Source organism: Symsagittifera roscoffensis, chromosome 6 (genome assembly GCF_963678635.1).
Source record: "Symsagittifera roscoffensis chromosome 6, txSymRosc1.1, whole genome shotgun sequence".
Classification (NCBI taxonomy): Eukaryota; Metazoa; Xenacoelomorpha; order Acoela; family Convolutidae; genus Symsagittifera; species Symsagittifera roscoffensis.
Genome location: NC_087067.1, coordinates 56,425,667 through 56,436,158, shown reverse-complemented (window position 1 = coordinate 56,436,158; position 10,492 = coordinate 56,425,667). Strand labels below are relative to the sequence as shown.

Genomic DNA, 10,492 nt, shown 5'->3' with positions numbered 1-10,492 from the left:
GTAATGCAAGTGGAACGTTCAGAGCCGAAGAAATTGTCGGATTCATTCAAGAAGATCTCTGCGAAACTGATGTTATGATTCTAGACGCTTGGTTCGACATATATGTTTGGATTGGTAATGGGGCAAACAACGAGGAAAAGAAAAAAGCTCCTCAATTAGCCTTAGAGTACCTCAAAAATGATGCCGCTCGACGCGACCCAGATACTGCGGTGTACAGTTTCAAGCAGGGATTCGAACCCTTGACGTTCACTGGATTCTTTGTAGGTTGGGTTCCTGACATCTGAGAAATATGTCCAGATGAAGGGGCAAATGAAAGGACTAAGCAGTGATCAAATTCAATCCGAAATTAAGGTTTTGAATTCAAGCAAGGCAGAGAACAATTTATCGGATGTGATCTATACGTACGAAGAGTTGATTTCTGGACGTCCTTTACCCTTTGATGTTGACCCTGGAAACAAAGAATTGCTTGTGTGATGAAGAATTTGTTCAGATATTTGGCATGAACAAAGGCGAGTTCGGCAAGAAACCGAAATGGAAACAGACTGAATTGAAGAAAAGGGCAAAGCTCTATTCTAATTCACTTAAAACAGCTTTGCCCTTTTCTTCAATTCAATCTCTTCAGTAAAGTCAAACAGCAAGAAGCCAAAACGAAAGAAAAATAATATCTGCGGTAGTTGAACAAAATCTATATGCGGTAACTGTTTTCACGCTGTAGAGTCGTATCATGAAATAAACTCAATCTGTTGTCGATATTTAAATCAAGAACCACAACTTTGCATAGCTAAAATTGAAGCCCCGTTTTGCAATATAATTATTTAATAGTGCCGCAAACTGCAACATTTGAATGTATTATTCCGGTAGTTGCGAAATGATATTTCCCAAAATTTGTACTGTTAAAGTGACATTTTATAATGAAATACTTCCTGCGATTAACTAATTTTACCAACATTTCCATTGAATGACCTTGCTTAACCTTATTTTTAATCCATGCCAAAATTGTAATTTGAAATTAAAAATTATCATGTCAAACTTTTTACATTTAATTTTAGACCATTCTGTACAAGCGGGTAATCATAGTCAACAGAAATTAGAAAAAAGGGATTAAATGTTTTGTAATATTTTGAACTTTTGATTTTGATTGCAGAAAAATGCATCCATCACCTTCAAGCTCTTTGATTTCTAAGAAACTAATTTTTTACAATTTTTTAATGAAACTAACCCAATAAAAGATAACTGGGCCAATAGGCCATTCTTTATTTCGCTGGGACTCCTACTGACTAAAATCAATTTCCGAACTTATAGGTAATTGTTCTGACCATTGAAAATGGGGAGGAACTTTGTTTTCGGGTGTGTTTTAGTTTTTTTGTTTTCCCCGCAAAAACAGGTCAAAAATCATGGGACAGGGTCGAGTTATATATCATATTAAAGCCCTTAGTGTGTCAAAGGACATTTTTAAACTTCCAAAAACTTTTCCTAGTGTCGAGAAAAATTGGTTTGAAATTTTTGATGTTTTGTCTATTTTCGAGCGAGTAAAGCAATCGAGTAACGCTTGTTATATAAGAAAATTAGCAATTTATGCCAAAAAAAATTGATTTAACTAAAACGTAAAATTTTTTGAACCTTTATAGAGCTAATCGCTGGCAAAAAAAAATTAAAAATTTAAAGAGTAAAAAGTTTAAAAATTCCGAAAAATGTTTTTTTTTTTTATTTCTCATTTTTTGTGAAGAAAACTGGAGCCGTTTATGCCTTGTTCACTAAACTTTTACGCGTTCGTAAAGTTGCACCATCACACGACAAACGAAACAAAACTTCATCACGCGTTCGTACAGTTCATAACGCTTTCGTAAAAATTTACGCGTTCGTATAGTTTCATCATCACACGACGCAGGAACTAACTTGAAAACGTTTTTTTTCTGAGTGTGGTCGAAACATTCTGTGCTACCACAGCAACCTGCTATATTTGATCAGATTTTGCCCACTATTTGCACTTTCGCAGTTGGAGAGCGTAATTTGCTTTCATTTCAGCAAATGGAAGTGAATTGAAAATGGAAGTGAATTCGAAAACCAGACCGCAATATATAAAGTTTAAGGACCTTTAAGGACCTTAAGTCACTCATCATATCGTATCTGGTTTTACAAAATTCCAATCCAAACTTGCTGGAAACCAGGCTTCAGACAATTTGATATCATTATATAGTGGAGAAACGGAAGAAGACTAGAAGTTCGAGATTGCATTAGCTGCAGCGAGTTTGATTATTTGTCTTTCAAAAAAATTCTGAAATTATTTGTCTTTTATAATATTTGTCAGTAGGAAAGCCATTATATTTCAAACCCAATTAACAAAACCATTATCTCAAAAAAATCTTTTTTTTTCAATCCGTGCAGTATGATTTATACCCCACGCTGCAAAAAAAACTTTGAAAATAAAAAAAGCTTTTGATATAACGGCTTCTTTTTGGCTTGGAAATAATGGCTTTGCTTTCTTAATGGCACTTATAGGCAATTTTTTCAAATAAAAAATAACGAAAACACTGCAGCTAAGGAAACCGTTGAATTGTGGCCTTCGGTCGCTGACCCACTTTACCGAAATTAGCTTTGCCAGAACTGTGGTTTAAGCTAATAAAATCTAAATCGAAAAATGCAAAACGATCGACTAGGCTACAATGACCAGGCTTATTAAATGTGCATGCAAAAGAAGAACAAAAATAACTTTTTCAAGTGCTCCAGTTGACATACTGAGTGAATTTAAGTGCTCCAGTTGACATAAGCAAGACTAAAATCAGCTTTCTTAACTTCTTGACCCTAATTTTATCAAAAATCTTGCATCCAAGAAGTTAAGAAAGCTGATTTTAGTCTTGCTTATGTCAACTGGAGCACTTAAATTCACTCAGTATGTCAACTGGAGCACTTGAAAGAGTTATTGCAACCAAATAAATTGCGAGCATTCTTCCCTAGTCAAAACGATTCGACGCGTGTGCTATAGTTTTTTTTTTTACGTCAGTCTTAATAGAACTACAAAAAGCAGCAATAGAAAATCGATACCCGTATTTTTTTCAAAAATTACTTAGACGACTTCGCAAGCCCAGTCCACGGAATTAACTCTTAAAATTCAATAAATGATGGAAAAATGCCTGCACAAAAAATCCTCGCAAGTAATTTTGCAGACTTAAAGATTTCTACCTAACATATCATTAGTAGTAACACGCCTTGACGCCTGCGGTACGGCAGCTGCTTGTTTCATATATTCAAGCTGCAATGAATGCCTTTTAATTCAGCCGATATCAGCGAGGATTTGTTGGTGCAATTACTAACGTATAAGTTACTGCGCCAAAAAGTCATATGAAATCCTGGCCAATTAAGCAAAGCCTAAATCGAGAACAAAAACATGCCCAAAAACATCAAATTGTTGAGAACGAAACTTATTATTCCGAGCATCAAAGGTGTAGAGTAACTTTCAAGTCTAGTTTTTTTCAATGCAAACAGTTAAGACAAACAAACTTACAGAAACGAGTAATATATCATATTGAAGCCATTTTAGTCTTGTTTCGAGCTGCAATCAAATCTATTCAAATTTCTTGAATACGAGAAAATTTTCGAGCAGCCGATTTTTCATTGCTGTTTTCTCTTCGCTGTCTTTATGCGCGTTTTGAAAGGCTTTAACATAATTGTCAGCCATTATCTTAACTACTTGTATTTTATGCCCCACCTTGAGAAGGCTGATTGACACTAGAACCTCTCCAACCGTGACATTCAAAAAAGGGGCGGATCTAGGATTTTCTCCAGGCGGATTTTCAAAAAAAAAATTGAAAATTTTTTTGACCTTTTTCAAAAAATAGCGTTTTTTCGGCGACCGCACCCCCCTCAAAATTAAGATTCATTGGCGCCAAAGGCGCCTTTAGAAAAATTTTAGGTTCCGTCACAAAATATGAATACCTCAAAATAGTACGAAGGGGGGACCCTTTGGGTCGGGAGGGGGTCGAATCCCTGAAGGGGGCGTCCGAACCCCCATCCCCTAAATCCGCCCCTTATTCAAATCCACGGCCATCGAGTTTAAGTCAGCGCGTCTTATTCACTCGGGCACGGCCATTCTCTTCAATTAAAGATCAATTTGACTCAAATTTTTCCTTACACATGATAGATAAATTTTCTCAAAACAAAATCAACATAGGCGAAGTTGCACATCGCATACACAAGCAAAAATATGACCGATAATGCTACTGGGATGTTTGATTAACACTTTGAGTCTACAAAATTTCTCAAGTGTCACACGCCAATTATGAGTCTACATAATTGGTAAGTGACGCATTAGCAGTACCAACCAATTTGAAAAAAAAATTACCAACTATCATGCCTCAATTTGTAGAGCAGACGCATTTTAACTAGTACACGAAAAAGCACATTTAAAACATCCGACCCTGCCCAGGTGCGAACCCTCTTACTTTGTTGCAGGTATCCTTCCCTACCTCTACGCTACAGAACCATGATTACCTTGAAGCTAAAGTGCTATTTGTAATATAATAATCTGTGTTAATATCCATAGCATTTGCTGTACTTAATAGCTGGTTATTGATCAAAATGAACACTTTCAAAATGAACACATTTTGTCGCATCAATATTTTCGACTCATGAGGAAAAAAAGAGACTGCATACTATCATACAAGCTTAGTTTGTGTAAAAATGAGCAAGTAGAAATCAAATCTATATTCTATTTATCTCAAGAGACAAGATTTAATTGAAAAGACAAAAGCCGAAAAACTTACTTTTCAAATGGTATACGGTTTCTCGCTAAGATTCCTTCTCGCTAGAACCGAAAAAAAGACTGTTAACCTGACTTCAATTTTTGTCTTCCTGAGTATACAATACACTGCACAAATACACAATTGACGAATGGAAATCAGTTTACAAGTTCACCGACGTCATTTGTCATATTAGAAGCAAATGAAAAACGATAGAAGTAGAAACTCGGTGATATATTACAATAAGTGTTAATTTTAATTATAGTGCATGTATCAAAAAATCAAATTTTGCACTTCTTTTGCCAAAAAATTTGGCTTTTGAAATAAATTATAAATACTGTGCGCAGTATATTAAAAAGGGATCCAGCTATTTAACTTTGAATTACCAACTATTGTAATATATCACCAGAAATTCTTGTCATCTGCTATTGAATTTTTACTTCGAAACAAGTTTTCTATTCATGGCTATTCCGCTATTCCGGGTACATCAGTACTCTTTCAGCAAATAAATACAGATCCCTTCAAATAATACTGAGTATGATAAATTCGCGATTCACTCCCGATTTCTATTCATTAAATGTGAATATTAAGATGATTCATCTACTGGTGAAGCTGCGGTCATTCTTCCTAGGTATCCGAAATTTGGAGCAACACTATTTCTACCGTGTTTGGCTTTAAGACAACTTCTGCACATGGAAATATGACTCTATTTACAAACTCTTTCGATGAGATTAATAATCGTCCAAAACTGTTCGCATCTTTCGTAACCAGCAGGTGTGAAAAACTAAGAGTGTCTTGCCACCCTGGTTTCAACCCAATTTGAGTTCAGTTGGCCGAATCTAATTGCTCCTGTTTGACATGCAAGGTTATCCATAAGAAGATTGATCTCGGAGCTCGGTGAAACGTATTTGTGGAATTTCTTTAAGGCCACGCCTCCTGGATAATTTTCCATAGAGCACATAAGCATAACAGTCGACGCCGCAAAACACGCCATAAGAATACATCCATTGATAAAATGTTTAAATTTGAATGTGAATCTTTTGCTGGTATTGATCGAGAAAAACGCCCAGCCTCTCGCAGCGATAACGTTAAACACTGGTACTGTATAAATCACAAACCTCAGCTCTTTATGAGGCAAAAATGAGTACAAGAAAACAAATCCAACACAAGGTAAGGCCAGTTTTCGAAACCTGGTATCAATTTTGAGCGCTAACAGCATCAAAATTGGGACTAGCGGGCCTAAGGCTTTTGGCAAGAGTTTTGTAAAGTAGTAATGAAAAGGCGAAACGCCCCAAGCAGAGCTTTTGTTTAGAACCACGTTGAAATAAAACACCATTCATTTTGGCCAAATTGTTTCTTGCCAAAAAAAACGAATCAACACCTGTGCTTAACGATATCCAGGTAATACGAGCCAAAAAACCCTGTACAAATACTTTTGCTATTGGTTTTGACCCCTCAAAATTTCGGCTAAGAGGAAGAGACCCAAAAATACAGCCAGTACTGATCTAAAGATTAGTATCGCAAAGGCAGAAGTCCATATAAACCGACATTTCGTTTCGCATAAGAAAATATAATGCCATTAAAACGGGTCCCATTGCAAACGTATTAGGCAGCGGTCTTGATATACAATACAAAAAATGTAATTGACACACAGTAATGAAACATGTAGCTTTCGCAACTTGAGGTCCGAAATTAGTTTTAACTTGTTTTATGAATAGATACAGCGCATCTATGTTTACAGCAGATAAAACACTTCGAACTAAATAAAGAGAATAAATTAAAGGCTGGTCGCATCGTCGCAAGAAAAAATGAACAGGAGCGGAAAGAATCGCGACAACTAGAGGTTCGATGAAGGTCCGCGGAACCACTCCAGGAAACTAGTTGTGATCGTAGGAAGAAATATTCAATCGGAATTGAAGAGTGTCGTGAATAGCTGGAATGTTGAAGCTTTCTTCTACTTTTGTGTAAGGCGCCAGATAGATTTGAATCAGGACTGACAGAGGAATTGGCACAAAGTACCATATTGTTTTCATGTACCTCTGAAAATGGCAAACAATTCAGCTATCTACGCTTCAATTCAGCTACCTATGCTATCTATGAAACATTTAGTTACTTGATTGAGGCAGCATTTATCTGCCTACAGATAGACAGAGTGTGCAGTGAGGTTCTTATCAAATTACGCAAACTGAAGAAAAGAACAGCTCAAATGTTCCGCCCAGTAGGTAAAAAGATTTATTCTTCACCTACTGATTATTTAGATCAATATCATGTCAACTGATAAAAGCAATAGGAAGACGCTATTAAAGCCAACTCCTACAAACTAACTACTGGCAGAGCAATTTTCTAGAGCAAAATCTATCAATAATAGGGTAAAATTATAAAAACACGGGTTGGCTTTTGCCGTTCTTTCCACATAAGCCAGATAACATTAAAAACATGTAATTGGTAGAGTGGCACACCTAATTAAAACATTTTCGTTAAGAATCGAGTTGTGATGGAAACATTTCAATAGATAAATCAGTTTCGTTAGGATCGTTTATCAGAAACTTTTGAAAAGCAAGTGATATGAAATTAAAACTAGAGTAATGAACGCAAGTAACATAAAATAAAACACAGTTTGTTGAAAAAATTACAACTTTCGTTTTTCAAAGAAAAAAATCGATGCCCTTTTGTCGTCTTGGGGAATTTGAATGTTTAGACCCAATATGTCCCTTCTATATTGTCCGCTAAGTCCCTTCCCTAAATACCAGAACCAGCAAGGGGTGAGCTGTGATCCGGTATTTGGCGACAATCCCTTCGGTTGAAAGGTTGAATTTGGTGGTCGATCGATGTACTACACTGGGTTGCGCCCCCTTTGCTCGATTGTTCTCGACAGTTCTCTTCCTCGGAAAGAATCGCAAGAAACTGGATAGTAATTGAATTCAGAAATAAATATATAAATTGCCGAGTATAAGGACCGCTAAGTGGCCTGAATACAATTTTTTAAGTATCAAGGAATTTAATCTGCGATAAGTTCCGGAAAGCTGCCTTTTGCAGTTCACTTTACAAACAATTCTAAACAACTCTTCAACTTTGCTTCACAAAGCTTCACTAAAAATCTCGCGTCGAGAACTCACTTTAAAATTTCACTAGTCACTCCCAGGACCCGTCTGAATTCTATAAGTCTCTCACTTGTTCTCTCTAACTAACGGAGAACCAAGTATATTCTCTCTCAGTATCAATTTCTCTTTTCTCTGATTGAGAACCAACTAGTCTTAATAGTAGTTAACAACTATTCTGTCCAGTTCGGTGGTTGTGCCTTAATCGCGTATCGTTATCTTTATTTACTTTTGAATCAGTCAGAGGCGTACCGTTCCCTATCCTTACTAACATTCACTTAAATAGCTGCCACTCAGGACTTATCAGCTGAATCAACCATTAGGTCAGCTTTAATTAAACATCGGGGTGGCACTTAGTTAATCAGGACATACTGAGCAAACATTGGGTTCAACTACAAAATCAGCTCTCAATCGTATTTGACAAATGACCCCTTGCATGATTTTATTTTAGTTCTTCCTAACTTTTTCCCTTCCCCATCAATTGGGCAGTTCTCACAAATAAACTTCCATGATACTTGAATTAAATTAAAAATGACCAAAAATTTTAATTTAAGTCCAAGGGCTGGGTAATTCCCTTCCCCGTGTCCGTTTTGATCCGAAAAAACACCACAAGAATTTATTTGATATGCTAGGGCTGTTCATAAAATCTTCATCCCGAAATTCCCATTTCCCCCCATAGATGTTCCCAATTTTTGTCCGGGGCTGTATTTTTACTTGTTTGTCGTTCTTATCGAAAGTGTAAGTGGAGTGGGTTAAGCTGACCCCAATGTTTGCTAATTACAGAAAATCACTTTCGCTCGGGTACAAAGGTCAAAACTAAAAATTCTCGATTTAGGGGACTCCCCTTACCTCCCCAGGTGGGTAGAATTAAATTCTACAATGCTAATTTATCGGGTCCTTACAATGCTAATTTATCGCTTTTCAGGGGGTTTCCGAGGTTCTTGGGGTCAAAAATGCCAAATGACCTCTTAGAGGTCATCCGAGGTCAAATGAGGTCAAACGCGTCCAAACGTCTTATTTTAACTGGGAGATACTAATTATACTAAGTTTCATTCATATCGGACCATCCCTTCCCATATTTTTGCTCAATTAACACTTTTCACTAAAATTTTGCTCAATTAACACTTTGCCCTAAAATTGCCATTTTCTCCCCATAGGAAGTTCCGGAGAGGATTGGGTCACCAGGTGTCCCCCTACTGGGTTGAGCCCCCTTAACATTGGTGCATTAAAATCACAAGTCAATTATCTTTATCAGGTGTTAATAGCCTAATTCAATTTTCAAGTGCTAATAGCCTCCGACGTAGCCGCCGGATTGGGTCCAAACAGGTCTTCCCCCAACCTACCATCCCCCCAAGTTTTAGCCCCTAGCATTACCAGGGGTCGAGAAACAACAAAAAGTGGGTTTTGTTTACATAGGTATAAAGTCATTCTGACCATTAGTTACCGGTTTACAAAATGTGCTAATTGCATTTTCAGAAATAGTTATCACTCGCCCCCCAGGGGTATCGAAATCGGCATTCCCGGCTAAAATCATCTCTATTAGTCACCCACCAATTTTCATAAGGATCGGACCAGCGGTTCCCAATCCGGGGGGGTTTCCAGATTTTGCGCGCTTTTTTTTTCTGGAATAGGAGGGGCGATATCTTCAAGATTGAACTATTTCGAACTTTACCCTTTATTTGCTCCGCAGGAAATCTGATCAGACAAACCCAACTAGAGAAAACTGGATCAATAGGTAGAGTTTTCATTCCGCTGGAAATCTAAAAATTAAATTCCACTTTCGAAAGTAGAAATCGTTCACGTTTTTTCGCGCCATTTCCACGTTCGTATTTGGAGAGTGCTATTTACGTCACTTTCAGCAGATGAATTTCAATTGAACTCAAAAAGTTCATTTTACCTAAGTCAATCAATATTCTAAAACTTTTTACTGAAAATCAGCAAGACATATACAAGAGTCTTCACTACGTTCATTACTCTTAATTAGAAACCACCCTCTGCAAACTAGAGCGTGAAAATTTTTAAATACTTTTCTTTAAGCAAGATCTTAAGTATCTTCACTCCATTTTCTGGAATTCTTTGTTCCGACTACTGAAATGGGAGAAAAGTTTGCATTCGTGAGTGTTTTAGATTTTTCTTTTTGTTCTCCACGCAAAATCAGGTCCCACAAATACTGATTGGAATGTGTCGAGGGATATATAAGTTTAATGCACTTTTAGAAGTGATTTGGAGGACAGTAGAAAATTCTCAAAAAAATTCTCAATGTCGAGAAAAAACCGGTACAAAATTTCTGAAATTTAGTCAAATTTCAAGCCAGTGGAGCGATCGAGTAGTGTTGGTTATATGAAAACATTTCAAAAAAAAAATTGGTTTTATTGAAATAAAAACTGGTATGTAAGCTTCATTCATCACTTCTTTGGCAATAAAAATTTTCAAAAAACTTATTTTGCAAAAAATAAGAGTCGATGAACAGAGAGTGAAGACTCTTGCTAAGAAATAATTTTCCGCTTATATTTCAGGAAAAGTCTAAAAACTTATTCACCTTCAATTTTGATTTTCCGCGATTTGACTTTTGATTTGTTTTTCATTTCATTTGTTAAAAGAAAAGCAAACTCTACTATCGAACGGCAGATGCTTGGAGGTCTTTAAAAAAGTGATCGA

The 10,492-nt window shown here is 36.6% G+C and overlaps 1 pseudogene; it reads right to left on the bottom strand.

Annotated features, from left to right (window-relative positions):
• Positions 1-4,817: 4,817 nt before the first annotated feature.
• LOC134847789 (dol-P-Man:Man(7)GlcNAc(2)-PP-Dol alpha-1,6-mannosyltransferase-like) lies at positions 4,818-6,306 on the bottom strand (annotated as a pseudogene).
• Positions 6,307-10,492: the final 4,186 nt, after the last annotated feature.